Source organism: Scyliorhinus torazame, chromosome 15 (genome assembly GCF_047496885.1).
Source record: "Scyliorhinus torazame isolate Kashiwa2021f chromosome 15, sScyTor2.1, whole genome shotgun sequence".
NCBI lineage: Eukaryota > Metazoa > Chordata > Chondrichthyes > Carcharhiniformes > Scyliorhinidae > Scyliorhinus > Scyliorhinus torazame.
Window position 1 is genome coordinate 157,990,911 of NC_092721.1, and position 15,336 is coordinate 158,006,246.

Genomic DNA, 15,336 nt, shown 5'->3' on the forward strand with positions numbered 1-15,336 from the left:
GTTGAGTTGGGTTACTGGGTTATAGGGATAGGGTGGAGGTGTTGACCTTGGGTAGGGTGCTCTTTCCAAGAGCCGGTGCAAACTCGATGGGCCGAATGGCCTCCTTCTGCTCTGTAAATTCTATGATACTCTATGATAGGAATTCCAGAATTCTGGTTTTCAAGAACGTGGTTTGCTCAGTGACATGATCCAGGAGCATGATGAGCCCATCCTAAAGCATTTACGAGACTTAGAAGTGAAATTTATAGGTCCAAGGCAGCCAATGAGTTTTACTCTGGAATTTAAGTTTGAGCCAAATGAGTATTTCACAAATGAAGCATTGATCAAGACATACACAATGAAGTCCCAGCCTGATGAGTTCAGATTTTTTCTTTTTCGATGGTCCACAAATTATAGGATGCACAGGATGCCAAATCGACTGGAAGAAAGGTTATCATGAAGACCATTAAAATGAAGCAGAGGCAGAAGGGTCGGCGCACTGGTAGAAGTTACAAAAACTGTACCAAATGACTCTTTCTTCAAACTTTTTAGTTCTCCGGATGTTCCAGAGAATGGGAACCTGGATGAAGGTTCCTCAGTGCGACTTACTGCTGTTGTTTTAGTTGGTTATTGTTTCCATAAACACATTATTCCAACAGCAGTGTCATACTTTGCAGGAGAAGCGGAAGACGATGACACTGATTCCGAAGAGGAGGGTGAAGAAGCAGATGATGAGCCAGAAGAAGACCTTGAAATGTATTTAGTTTATTTGTCATTGGTGACGAGGAAAGATTATTTAGTTTATTTAGCATTAGTGATGAGCTGATAACAAATAGCATCCAATCTGTGCACGACAACGATGAGTGTGAAAGTTCAAAAATGGACTGTGCAGAGGCTGAAAATGAGAGTGCAACAGCAGACAAATCAGTTGAGAGCACTTCAACTGTGAACAGCCTACTGGAAACTGAAGAAATAATCCCCATTTTAGAGAAACTGGATCTAGAGACGTACAATGAATTATCCGATGCCCATGGAATGGTTCCTCCAGTGGATTCTCAAGTGCTCGAGGCAAGAACATCAAAAAACTTGCAGGAAGAAGAGGGATACATCTTCATGCAATTTTCCAACAAAGGACGAAGCATGTATCGATATATCAGACCAGGATGAACCGCTAATTGAGGCTAAACCACGAAGTGCAGAAGAAATGTCTGGTGCTGAGGACATTGATTGAGCCAAGACACCGGAATGTGAGAGTTTACAGATCATTCCTGAAACCCTCAGTGTGCCCGAACAGGCGCAGGAGTGTGGCGACTAGGGGATTTTCACAGTAACTTCATTGCAGTGTTAATGTAAGCCTACTTGTGACAATAATAAAAATTATTATTATTATTGAAGTCGCACACTTGCCTGCAACTTCGAACGCGTGCAAAAGTATGCTGACATTGGATATATCACCAGGTGATGGGCGTACAGTACAGCATTCGAGCGCTAGCACCATCGATACAGTACCGCCACCCAAGACAAAGAAAGCTAGCACGGTAAAAGCTCCGGACAGTGATGAGGATGAAGATGACGAAAAAGAGAGTGAAGATGAGGAACAAGTTGAGATGTTATAACGCACGCAAGTCCTACGGGGTTGGCGCAATCAACCTCTCCGTGAGTCTCGCCAAATAGGAGCCCCCTGTTAAAGGGGCGGGGAATCCAAAATCATCCATAGTTCTGCATAAACTCAGCCAGGTATGGTACTGACAGTTCAGATCCAGTTGGGATCTGGTGCATAATGTAAATACTAGTGTGTCTTAATAAACCAAGTGTTCTTAAATCTACTCGGTCCGGATTTGTTTATGGTTGACAAAATAACCCAAGCGACTGTCTGTGGATTTCTCCTCAAAATCCCCCCAGTTGATTCTTATGTCGTGATGCACCTTGTCTCACTGAACTCTGGCTTCCACACAGGTGATTTCAAATTCTGCTTCAAAACACACACTTTCAAATATTCTTTTCAACAATGCTTTCTCTCAGTTGTTTGTATTAAAAAAAACTAATCCACGGTTTCCAAACTACTCTTTCAAACAAAGCTTCTGCTCCACTTTTAACAAGGAACCCAGCATCCAGGTTTTACATCTCCCACTTTAAGATTTATTTGTCTTGACTGTTGCACAAACTCTTCACAGGTTTTAACTATCGATTCTCTGCATTAAGATGGCACAAAACTTTTGAAATGCCTCTGAAATCTTTCTCACTTTAAACCTAATTACTGCAACTGTTTCTTTAACTTAGAACACTTTACCTGCTTTGCCCTTGAACTCTCCTGACCAGTACCTTGTTCAGCTTCTTGGTCTCTGTTCTCTTAGCTTCAGTCTTCTAGAATGTTCTTTCTGTCTAATCCCCTAGTTATCTGGACTTTATCTAGTTCTATGGGAACTCAGCCTCTTTGCAGCCTCCTTATCCTGTCCAGTTTCCTCTGACAGAGTTCAGAGATGGTCACTCCCCGGTGTTCTATCTTCAACTGCAAATCAATTTGACTAAAACTAAACTCGAAAGCCTTTGTACCTTAAGCAATGAACTCAAGCCTATGCTCGTCTTTATTTACTCTTCATGCCAAAACTTCTCTAGGAACAGATTGAATTGAAACCAAACCCCCCACACATAAAAGCACCTTTGTCCAGCAGTGATCTAACAATAGATTTCCCCTTCCTTACACAAAAAATAAATTCCTTAAAACTGCGTTTGTTTTCTTAACAATACCATCATCCAATTTCACCCCAACCTCAGTTCATCTGCTGGCAAAAAGCCTCATTCAAGCCTGCGTTTAACTTAGTTTAGCTGGAGAACTAGTTTGTGATGCTGAGCAAGACCATCAGCTTGAGTTCAATTCCTCTACTGGCTGAGGTTATTCATGAAGGCCTGCCTTCTCAACCTTGCCCCTTATCTGGGGTGTTAAATCAAGTTAAATCACCAACGATCGGCTCTCCACCTCAAAGGGGAAAGCAGCCTATGAATATCTAGGACTATGGTAACTTTATCTCCAGATTCAATCATATCCTAATTCGCACCAAGGTCTGCTTCCCACTATTTGGTTATATACATTGAATCCCAGTCTGGTAACACCTCAATTTTAAAATTCTCATCCTAATCTTCAACTCTTTCCCATCTCTGTACCCTCCACCAGCTTTGTAACTCTTTGGAGGCCTCAGCAGTCTTCAATTTCTGGACTCTTGATGGGTATGTCTTCTATAGTCCAGGCCCAAAGCAGTGAAATTTCCTCCCCAAACTTTTCTACCTCTTTCTCCTCCATTCAATTTTTAAAAAACCTACCTCTTTGAGCAAGCAACTGTCTGAATCATAGAATCTTTCCTTCCATGGCTTGGTTCCAAATGTTGTTTGATAATGCTCCAGTGAGGACTTCCGGTTGCGGCTATGCGGAGCTAAGTCGCACGTTCGGCAGCTCCCGCTAGAAACTGACTTTTGGGCTCTTTTTAGGGCCCCCAATGGTACTTTTTTGACGATTCCCAGTGTGGGGAGGGGACAGCAATATTCCCCCGGTACTGTATGGATTAGACCAGGAGTGGAGCGGTGAAAAAACTGGAATTGGAGCAGAGAAAGGTGCGAAGGAGGAAGACCAAGATGGCGGCGGGTGGAGAGCAGGCAGTGTGGGCGCAGTGGTCACAGGAGTAGCAGGAATTTCTCCAGCGCTGCTTCACGCAGCTGAAGGCAGAGCTGCTGGAGCCAATGAAGGCGTCAATTGACAAGGTGCTTGAGACTAAGACGGCCCAAGGGGCGGTGATCCGGGAGGTCCGGCAGAAGGTCTCGGAGAATGAGGACGAGATCTTGGGCCTGGCGGTGAAGGTGGAGGCGCACGAGGCGCTCCATAAGAAATGGCAGGCGAAGTTCGAGGACATGGAGAACCGGTCGAGAAGAAAGAATCTGCAGATTCTGGGTCTCCCGGAGGGGCTGGAAGGATCAGATGTCGGAGCCTACGTGGTCACCATGTTGAACACGCTGATGGGCGCGGGGGCCTTCCAGGGGCCCCTGGAGCTGGAGGGGGCCCATCGAGTGCTGGCGAGGAGGCCCATGCCCAGCGAGACGCCACAGGCGGTGCTGGTGCGGTTCCACGTTTCGTGGACAGAGAATGTGTCTTAAGGTGGGCCAAGAAAGAGCAGAACAGCAGGTGGGAGAACGCAGAGGTCTGGATTTATCAGGACTGGAGCGCGGAGGTGGCTAAGAAGAGGGCCGGGTACAATCGGGCTAAGGCAGTGCTGCATCGGAGAGGGGTGAAGTTCAGCATGTTGCAGCCGACGCGACTGTTGGTCACCTACAGGGACCGTCACCATTACTTCGAGACGCCGGAGGAGGCGTGGACCTTTATTCAGACTGAAAAGCTGGACCGGATTGAGAGCTGGGGACGAGGGGATGCTGAGGGGGGATGGTTGGGACTGGTGTGTCGTGTTTTGGGGGGATTGTGCAGTTGGTTGGGCAATGTTTCTTCTCTGTCTATCGGGTGGGTTCGTGGGGAAGGGCAGGTAAAAGCCTGTGGGCGTCGGTGGCTAGAAATGGAGATGGGGCCTTGCTTGGGGGAGGGGCCTAGCCGGGGGAATTGGGACTGGGCCTGGAAAGGGAGCTGCGCCAGAGAAGGCGGGATCGGGTGGGTGGAAAGCGTGGGCTTTTTCCCGCGCTAAAGATGGAAAGGGGCGGGGCCGATGCTGGAAAGCGGGGGCATTTTCCCGTGCTGAGAGTGGAAGGGGGTGGGGTCGGGAGGGGAGGGGAGAGCCTGTTGACGGACAGGAGGGGGTGGGGAGACTCCCACACTGGGGGGGTCGATGGAGCAGCGGGCGTGGCCGGGGTCAGCAGGAGTCGGCTGATTCACGGGAGTGCAATGGGTGGAGCAATGCTGTTAGGGGGAGACTTAGCCGCGGAGTCTGGGAGGAACCGGGTTGCTGCTGGAATGGCCAAGGGAGGGGGAGCTGGAGTCTGTAGAGGAGGTCGGGGCGGGGTCTGCTGCTGGGGGGAACGGGAAGTGCGGGGGGCGCGGGCACGTGGCTGGCCTAGAAAGGGTTATGGCTAATCGGTGTGGGGGGAGGGTGGGGGCAGCCCCATGATCCGGCTGATAACCTAGAATGTAAGAGGCCTGAATGGGCCGCTCAAACGGCCCCATGTGTTCGTGCACCTGGAGGGGCTGAAGACAGATGTGGTCATGCTCCAGGAAACGCTTCTGCGGGTGGCAGATCAGGTAAGGCTAAGAAAGGGGTGGGTAGGGCAGGTGTTCCATTCGGGGTTGGATGCAAAAAATCTGGGGGGTGGCGATTTTGGTGGGGAAGCGGGTGACATTTGAGGCAGTGAGCATCGTGGCAGACAATGGAGATAGGTATGTGATGGTGAGTGGTAAGCTGCAGGGGATGCGGGTGGTCTTGGTAAATGTATACGCCCCGAATTGGGACGATGCGGGGTTCATGCGGCACATGTTGGGCTGGATCCCGGACTTGGAGACAGGGGGCTTGATAATGGGGAGGGGGGGTCTTCAACACGGTGCTGGATCCGGCATTGGATCGCTCTAGGTCTGGGACTGGCAGGCGGCCGGTGGCGGCCAGGGTGCTGAGGGGGTTTACGGACCAGATGGGAGGAGTGGATCCGTGGAGGTTTGCGAGGCCGGGGGCCAGGGAATTCTCATTCTTCTCCCATGTTCATAAGGCCTACTCTCGGATTGACTTTTTTGTAATGAGCAGGGCGCTGATTCCGAGGGTGGAGGTATTCGGCGATAGCCATCTCTGACCATGCCCCGCATTGGGTGTACCTCGAGCTGGGGGAGGAGAGGGACCAGCGCCCGCTGTGGCGTTGGAGGTGGGGTTGTTGGCGGACGAGTGGGCGGGTCCGGAGGTGTATAGGAAGGTACCTGGAGGCCAATGATAATGGTGTGGTGCAGGTAGGGGTGGTCTGGGAGGCGCTGAAGGCAGTGATCAGGGGTGAGTTGATCTCCATTAGGGCCCACAGAGAGGGGAAGGAGAGAAGAGAGAGGGAGAGGCTAGTGGGGGAGATGGTAAGGGTGGATAGGAGGTATTCAGAGGCCCCCGAGGAGGGACTACTCAAGGAGCGACAAAGTCTCCAGGCCGCGTTCGACCTGTTGACCACCAGGAAGGCGAAGGTGCAGTGGAGGAAGGCGCAAGGGGCAGGGTATGAGTACGGAGAGAAGGCTAGCCGGATGCTGGCACACCAGCTTCGGAAGCGGGAGGCAGCGAGGGAGATTGGGGGAGTTAGGGATGGAGGGGGGAGCACGGTGTGAAGTGCGGTGGGTATTAATGGAGTCTTCAGGGACTTTTACGAGGGACTGTATCGGTCTGAGCCCCCATCGGAGGAGGGGGGGGGGGATGGGCCACTTTCTGGACCGGCTGATGTTCCCGAGGGTAGAGGAGGGGCAGGTGGCGGGGCTGGGGGCGCCAGTTGGGTTGGAGGATCTGGTCAAGGGACTGGGGGGTATGCAGGCGGGGAAGGCACCGGGGCCAGATGGGTTCCCGGTGGAATTCTATAGGACGTATGTGGACTTGTTGGGCCCGTTGCTGGTAAGGACTTTCAACGAGGCGGGGGGGGGTCCTGCCCCCGACGATGTCTAGGGCGCTGATTTATCTAATTCTGAAGTGGGACAAGGACCCTGTACAGTGCGGATCGTATCGGCTTGGGTCACTGTCTGTGCGGAATCTGCACATCCTCCCCGTATGTGCGTGGGTTTCCTCCGGGTGCTCCGGTTTTCTCCCACAGTCCAAAGATGTGCAGGTTAGGTGGATTGGCCGTGATAAATTGCCCTTAGTGTCCAAAATTGCCCTTAGTGTTGGGTGAGGTTACTGGGTTATAGGGATAGGGTGGAGGTGTTGACCTTGGGTAGGGTGCTCTTTCCAAGAGCCGGTGCAGACTTGATGGGCCGAATGGCCTCCTTCTGCACCGTAAATTCTATGAAAACAATAACTTTTGGTGTTAACAATGGCAGAAATCTGTGATAACAGGAAATCGATGTGGTTAACAGGATGAATTAACAATTTTTTAATAGTTAGATGAAACAATTATACAAAGCATGTGTGCAAGTTAACATTCTGGCAAGAACATGCAGGTAGAATTCTCATAACTGACACCATGGGTATAGAGGGTTATGGGCCAAGTGCGGGCAACTGGGACTAGCTTAGTGGTAAAAACTGGGCAGCATGGACTGGTTGGGCCGAAGGGCCTGTTTCCATGCTGTAAACTTCTATGATTCTATAACACAGTGGCACAGTGGTTAGCACTGCAGTCTTAGGGTGCTGAGGTTCCAGCCTCTATCCTGGTTCTGGGTCACTGTGTGGAATTTGCACATTCTCCCCGTGTTTGTGTGGGTTTCACCCCCACAACACAAAGATGTGCAAGGTAGGTGGATTGAACAAGCTAAATTGCCCCTTAATTGTAAACAATTGGGTTCTCTAAATTTATTTAAAAAAAAAAGAATTCGTATAACCACAGCGTTGTTTAGACTTCACTCGTGTTCAAATTGAGAATTTATTTTACAGCAAATCACCAATATGTGTTTTGTTTCCACCGATGTAGTATGCTTTTTCATTTTATAATCTTACAAAGTGTGAAGATTTGGGGGATTCAACTGCAGAATGCGAATAATCCCATCAACCTCGCGAAGAATACTTTTGTGTCAAATGGGAGCACTGTACTGAGATTTATTTGTTTTATGAGCTTGTAATACCTTTTCTTCGACGTTTGGAGATGCTCTTGCTTCAATTTTCCAGCAATGACTGGTACGAGTCGTGAAGTTGCTTCGGCTAAACTTTTATTAATGCTGCACCACACAAGAAAATAACACGAATGCCCGCCACGACCGGGGAATAAGGCGGGCGGGCGGCGTTTATTTAATTAAAAAATATATATATTTAAATTTCACCTCAGGGACTGCATCCCGATTGATAGCCCCGAATGAAGCTGTGATTCTCTGTTGACTGGGAAGGATTTTGCTGTATTTCAGTTCACACACACAGGGATAGAGAGAGAAGACTGCTGTTGTCGGCCTGATCTGAACCCCCCCCTCCCGTCCATTGCACTCTCCGGTGCGGCCGGTCTCTGTGTTGCGCGGGAGGGGGTTGCCTCTCCTCTCTTTACTCTGGTTTTTTTTTGGGGGGGGGGGGGTTGGTTAGTTTGATTGATGTGTTGACAGTGACGCCCTCCCTCCCCCACTCTCCGTCCATTGGTGCAGCCGGAGACAAATTGGCGCCATTTTGAAGCGTTCCGGGGGCTGGCGGCAGCGGCGCGGTGAGGATTGGACTGGACCGGGCTGGGTCGGGTCGGAGCGGGGCTTGGAGTTGGCACCGGGAGGGGGGCTTCCACACACACACACACGGGTGAGGATCGACACTAATTTCCACGTATTTTTTTTTGTTGGTGCGCGCGTGTGTTTTGTCTTTGGTGTGTCGGCCGTCCCTCTCTGCGTGCAGTGTTGGGCGGCTCGCTCGGCTTTCAATGCGTGTCCGCCTTTACTGTGTGTTTTTCTCTCTCTCTTCCCTTCCCCGACTAACTCGGTGATGCTTTTCGCTGCTGTGGTTTTGTTTTCGGTGATCGGGAGAGTGTTCCTGGACACTGTAGCGGGCGAGGCAAGGAAAGCTCTTTGGGTTCTACTGGAAGTCCTGGTGCAAGATTATAATTTTCGTGTGTGGCTTTTGGGGGTGGGGGGTAAAATATTTAACGTGATATTTTGAAGTCTGTTTGATGGGTCCTTTTCTCCCCTGACCCCGAGAGGGTCGAGTGTTTGCAGGCTCACGGGGCCTGCTTTCGCTCTCGTGTTTTGCTTTGGCCTAGAACTTGACGTATTTGAGCTCGTCCACATATTTATGTTCCATCCACCCCAAACCGTATTCGACTGGGGTGTAGTATGTTGTTTAAGCAGTTGGGGATTGGACGTGTTGCATTATTGTAGGTGACCATTTGCATCCAAAATTGAATCTGGCCGAGTTGCTACAGGTACTGAATTCACTCCATGCTGGTTGACGTTCGGGTTAAAATACTGTAAATTAAGGTAGTGGGAATTATGGCATTCTTGTCATTTCGGTACCTGTGGTAACCAGCAGCCGCTGAGAATCCAGATTGGTAACAGGTTTTGATGCTTGAGTGCCTTCCCCCTTGATATTCAAAAGGCTACATTTTGGTTATTTTTGAACCAGTTGATGTGACATGTTGACTTTTAACAATGCTCTCCTGACACTGATTTTTCATAGCTAATGCATATGTGTCATTTTGAGAGTGAAACAAATTGCTATTTCTTAAATTTAAAAAAAAAAGTCTTTGTGCCTGAATTGAAATATGGTTAATCTAGCTTTTAAATATCATGTTCTTCAGCTTGATGTCTAATATTTTTTGAATAATTGTTCTAAAAGGAGGAATATGAATCGTTTTAGACCAGAGCAAAAAAGTATTCTAAACCAATCAATCACCGCTGTTAACTTCAGACATGCTGGGCTTTTGTGATGGTGTTTCAGGTTGTGCCTTCATATGTTCACAATGCAGAAAGATATTTGTTAAGAGTTTTTTTTATAGGAACACCAGAACAAAGTGCAGGACTAGGCGACTTGGTCCTTTTGAACTTGTTCTGCTGTTTCAGTCAGAACATGGCTTTTCTCTACCTCAACTCTCCCTTGTCCTCCTGTCCATTGATTTCCTTTTTATCCAAACATCTATTTGGCTCTGGTCCATCAAATTCCAAAGATTTGCAACCCTTTGATTGGGGGAAGTCTCATCATTTCAGTTATAAAATGCTGACTCCTAATCTAAGACTGATTCTCCAACCAGGGGAAGCATCTTTCCACATAAACTGCCAGGTATGAAATACTTTATGACATGTATTTCACAAAATTTTGTTTCTGAGATCACTGGTCCTAGACCTTACTCAACATCCTCTTGGAGGATAATTCTACTCTTCTCATCCTTTCCCCCAATTCCAGGAACCAGAAGAGTGAACCTTTGTTGCACTCCCTCTGAAGCAAATGTTCCCTCCTTATCCTTTCCCCCAATTCCGGGAACCAGAAGAGTCAACCTTTGTTGCACTCCCTCTGAAGCAAATGTGTTGTCTTCCTTTAAATAAGGAGACCAAAACTGGGCAGTACTCCAGGTGTGGTCTTGCCAGGACCAAATGTAATTGTAGGTAGTAACACTTGTGCTGAAAATCTTCCAATAAAGGCTAATATTTGTTTCTTAATGTTTTGCTCTGCTTGAATGTTAACTTTGATTCACGTACAAGGGCAACCTGGTTCCCCTGAATATCAATGTTTCCCAGTCTTTCAACATTCAAAGAAATTCCGCTCATTTTTTCCACAACTTTGTATTCCATGTGCCATGTTCTTGTTCTGTATCCCTTTGTGGCATCTTTGTCCATTTCTCAGTTTATTTCCCCACGAAAGTTTTGTATCATCAACCAATTTATTACCTTCAGTCCCCTCATAAGAACTAGGAGCAGGAGTAGGCCATCTGGCCCCTCGAGCCTGCTCCACCATTCAATGAGATCATGGCTGATCTTTTGTGGACTCAGCTCCACTTTCCGGCCCGAACGCCATAACCCTTAATCCCTTTATTCTTCAAAAAACTATCTATCTTTATCTTAAAAACATTTAATGAAGGAGCCTCTACTGCTTCACTGGGCAAGGAATTCCATAGATTCACAACCCTTTGGGTGAAGAAGTTCCTCCTAAGCTCAGTCCTAAATCTACTCCCCCTTATTTTGAGGCTGTGCCCCCTAGTTCTGCTTTCACCCACCAGTGGAAACAACCTGCCCGCATCTATCCTATCTATTCCCTTCATAATCTTATATGTTTCTATAAGATCCCCCCCCCCTCATCCTTCTAAATTCCAACGAGTACAGTCCCAGTCTACTCGACCTCTCCTCGTAATCCAACCCCTTCAACTCTGGGATTAACCAAGTGAATCTCCTCTGCACACCCTCCAGTGCCAGTACGTCCTTTCTCAAGTAAGGAGACCAAAACTGAACACAATACTCCAGGTGTGGCCTCACTAACACCTTATACAATTGCAGCATAACCTCCCTAGCCTTAAACTCCATCCCTCTAGCAATGAAGGACAACATTCCATTTGCCTTCTTAATCACCTGTTGCACCTGTAAACCAACTTTTTGCGACTCATGCACTAGCACACCCAGGTCTCTCTGCACCGCAGCATGTTTTAATATTTTATCATTTAAATAATAATCCCTTTTGCTGTTATTCCTACCAAAATGGATAACCTCACATTTGTCAACATTGTATTCCATCTGCCATTCCATCTCATATCATTGATATTGATGATATGAGGCCCAAGCACCAATCCTTGTGATATCTCATTTGTTAGTCTGTCAACCTAAAAAATTGTTGTTTATTCCTGATCTCTGTGGGCTGATCCCCAATTCGTATTAATGTAAGAGCCTCTTTGTGTGGTACCTTTTATTGGATTATTTCTGAAAATCCAAATACACACCCTTTTCTCCAAATATACATCCATCTCTACCATGATTTTACATTATCAAAAAACTAGCAGATTTCACAAAAATTAATGCTGTTTCATAAATCTGTGTTGACTGCCTAATTGTTGACTCTGCCTCATCATATTATGATTTTTCAAGTATCCTATTACCAATAATAGACTTAAGTATTTTTTTTCTACCACTGATGTCAGGCTAACTGGCCTTCAGTTCCTTTTTTTTTCTCTCCCTCCCTCCTTCAATAATAAGGTTATGTTTGCTATCTTTCACTCTGTGGGGGCTGTTCCAGAATCCTGAAAGATCACAAGCAGTACGAACCTAGGATGCAGTCCATCAAGTCCAGGATATTTGTTGGTTTCAGTTCCATCTCCAATACTACCTATTTACTTGTATTTGAATTCCTCGTTCTTGCTGAATCCTTTGTTCTCCACTATTTCCAGAATGTTTGGTGTCGCTTGCCTTCAATACAGATACAAAGTATTTGTTTTAATGTCATTCCTTGCTTGACATTAGAATTTTTCCTGTCTCTGGCTGTAAAGGACTGACATTTACTTTTGTTAATTTCTTCCCTTTTATTTTTACGTACTGCAGAAACTTTTACAATCTTTTTATGTCTCTTGCTGGTTTGCTCCCACATTCTATTTTCTTTCAAAGAACAAAGAAAATTACAGCACAGGAACAGGCCCTTCGGCCCTCCCAGCCTGCGCCGATCCAGATCCTTTATCTAAACCTGTTGCCTATTTTCCAAGGATCTACTTCCCTCTGTTCCCCGCCCGTTCATATATCTGTCTTGATGCATCTTAAATGATGCTGTTGTGCCCGCGTCTATCACCTCCGCTGGCAAAGCATTCCAGGCACCCACCACTCTCTGCTTAAAAAAACTTTCCACGCACATCTCCCTTAAACTTTCCCCCTCTCACCTTGAAATCGTGACCCCCTTGTAATTGACATCCCCACTCTTGGAAAAAGCTTGTTGCTATCCACCCTGTCCGTACCTCATAATTTTGTAGACCTCAATCAGGTCCCCCCTCAACTTCCATCTTTCCAACGAAAACCATCCTAATCTACTCAACTGTTCTTCATAGCTAGCACCCTCCATACCAGGCAACATCCTGGTGAACCTCCTCTGCACCCTCTCTAAAGCATCCAGATCCTTCTGGTAATGTGGCGACCAGAACTGCACGCAGTATTCCAAATGTGGCCTAACCCAAGTCCTGTCCAACTGTAACATGACCTGCCGACTCTTGTACTCAATACCCCGTCCAATGAAGGCAAGCATGCTGTATGCCTTCTTGACCACTCTATTGACCTGCGTTGCCACCTTCAGGGTACAATGGACCTGAACTCCCAGATCTCTCTGTACATCAATTTTCCCCAGGACTCTTCCATTGACCGTATTCAATTTGTTGAATCGTGAAGCCCTTCCATAATGCTAATGGTTACTGTTCTTTTCGGCATCGTTCTAAGCTGTCTATCATACTGTCTCTTCTTAGCCGCAGTTGGAAATCTGTTGGTTGTGAATTTTGACCTGTGTCCGTTCTCTTGCTCACCAATCATGATTGTTCACCAATCAGATACTTCCAATCAGACGCCTAGCCAAAGATTGGCAAATCGTGAGTGAGAAGAGAGGGCCTTGAAGTGGCTTCATTCAGTTCCATAGACCGACACTTCAGTGGAGTCGATACAGAGTAATCTGCAGATGATTTCCAAAACAGTTGGAAGTTAACAAAAACATACAATGGAAATTGACTGCTGGCGAATTAGCAGTTTTTGCCAGGGTATGAGAATTGGAGCATTTCTTCTTTTTTTTTTTTTGTTAGCATCAGGACATACCAGATGCAGATAAAACTGTCTTCACTTTATCTCCATAACATAACTCAACTCCACCCATAGGTGCTACCACTAAACTATTATTTTCATCCCAAAATAACTAGTGGATATCTTGAAATGCAACAGGGTTGTTGGTTTGGAGTTGGTGAATTGGAGCTCAGCCACCAGACCTAAGCATGTAATCTCATCTGATAAGTTTGTTGGAATGATACAGTTCTGCCTTGTGGTATGTAGCTATGCCCCGATTAGTTGCCATACTTGCCTATGTAGCAACAGTGTCAATCATTTAAAAGTAACTAATTGTCTGTAGAAGTACTTTGTGATATTCTGAGGATGTGAAAAGTTTTATTTAACAAGTTCATTTTATGAGATAAATAGTGCAGTGAAGATGAGGTGATAATGAACTGGACTGAAACTGGTCAAACTCATTTGGATCCTTGAATCGGTCTAACGTTTGCCATTTAATTTGGACTAGAGCAAGATTCAAATGTAGATTCGAGGTCAAACATTACTTTTGGGTTTGCTTTTATTTTAACCCTTAACTTGCAGCTCGTTTGTGCTGGGAATAGGTGTTGACATTTTGGATATGCAGTGACAATGTGTACCCTGCTCTGTTGCTGTTTGGTTAGTGGTCTTTGTGAATTCAAAGTCCTGTGGAAATGTCTAGATAAAATGTCACAATGACTTGTTAACCTTGGTGATTCATAGTTCAACTGTTGCTCAGTCATAGCTTTGCATGGTAAGACAATAAACTTCAATTTTGTGTTTTAGCAGTCTGTAAGCCTATGAATAGCTTTTCATTTTTTTAACACCCTTTTTGTACTGCAAATAGGTTATTATTTAAAATAATTTGTATTATTTTAAAATCCCTAATCCTTGTTTTTGTCATGAGGTGGAGACGGTTTGAAATTCTTGCTGAATTTATAAAATACTGCAGATGCTGGAAAGTTGAAACAAAAATGAGACTCGGGCAGCATCTATAACGAGAGGAAAGTGTAAATGTAACTCAAGGGGGCATTAGTGTTTTGTGCTAACTGCATTTCATGTTAATGCGCCACGAGTAACTAGCATGTTTCGAAGTGGGTAGGATTAAGTGCATGCAATTATTGTTAATTTTTTCTGAATTATCCAGGAATATGAAAACTACAGCAACAACTTTAATTTTATAAAATGCTTTTAATATAAAACATCCAAAGTGCTTCAGAAGAATGTTTCCAAACAAAATGTAGCACTGAGCTACATAAGGAGAAAGTAGAATATGCAAGAGTTGGGGTTTAAGGAGTGCCTTATACTGGGAGAGGCAGAAAAGCGAGGTGATATGGTTCTGGCTTGAAATTCCAGAGCTTAGGACCTTGACAGCTGTGCCTTCAGTACCAATGGTGGAATAATTGGGGATGCACAGTGGACTGATATTTTGGCGGGTTTAAGGGAGAATGAGGCAGTTGAGTAATTTGACAGCCATGATGAGTATTTTATAACTAAAGCATTGCTGGAATAAGAGCCAATATAAGTAGGTGAGCTTGAATGGAACTTGGTGTGGGTTAGGATATGGGCAAGAAAGTTTTGGAGGAGTTCAAGTTTATCCTAGATTTCAAATAGGATACATTTCAAAAATATCATTTAAGATGAATCATATGAATAATTTGAGATGTATAGTTGCAAAGGTCTGCTAGCCCTGGCTTTCCTCCTCTTGTATGTTTTGGATGAATTGCTAGAGAATGATGATTATTGTGATTAATCAACAGTGCTAATATTATTCTGTTACTACGGGGTAGTGGATGGTGAAGAAAGGCTTGCATTGTTTCACAATCTCTTGTGTCCGTCCCAAAGTCAATATTCCCTCCAATTTCTCTTTGCTGTGTGCTTGTTTCTTGCAGTGCACAGTCCCTTAAGGTTGCACATGCGCACCTCCTTAAAGGGACCACTGGTTGTGTGTAGTAGGGTGGCATGGTAGCAAAGTGGTTAGCATGGTTGCTTCACAGCGCCAGGGTCCCAGGTTCGATTCCCAGCTTGGATCACTGTCTGTGCGGAGTCTGCACGTTGTC

At 46.1% G+C, this 15,336-nt stretch overlaps 1 protein-coding gene across 3 annotated transcripts in view; it reads left to right on the forward strand.

Moving 5' to 3' along the window:
* The first annotated feature begins 8,181 nt into the window (after nt 1-8,181).
* The window catches only part of pds5b (PDS5 cohesin associated factor B), a 289,329-nt gene continuing 282,174 nt past the window's right edge, over nt 8,182-15,336 (forward strand). Inside the window, exon 1 of one of the 3 annotated variants that reach the window (XM_072477000.1) lies at nt 8,182-8,342. The gene's annotated coding sequence lies outside the window, so the exon portion shown is untranslated. Of the gene's footprint in view, nt 8,343-8,472; nt 8,592-13,220; nt 13,240-15,336 lie in introns of those variants that run through there. The other 2 variants (XM_072477001.1, XM_072477002.1) reach the window with 2 other exon arrangements.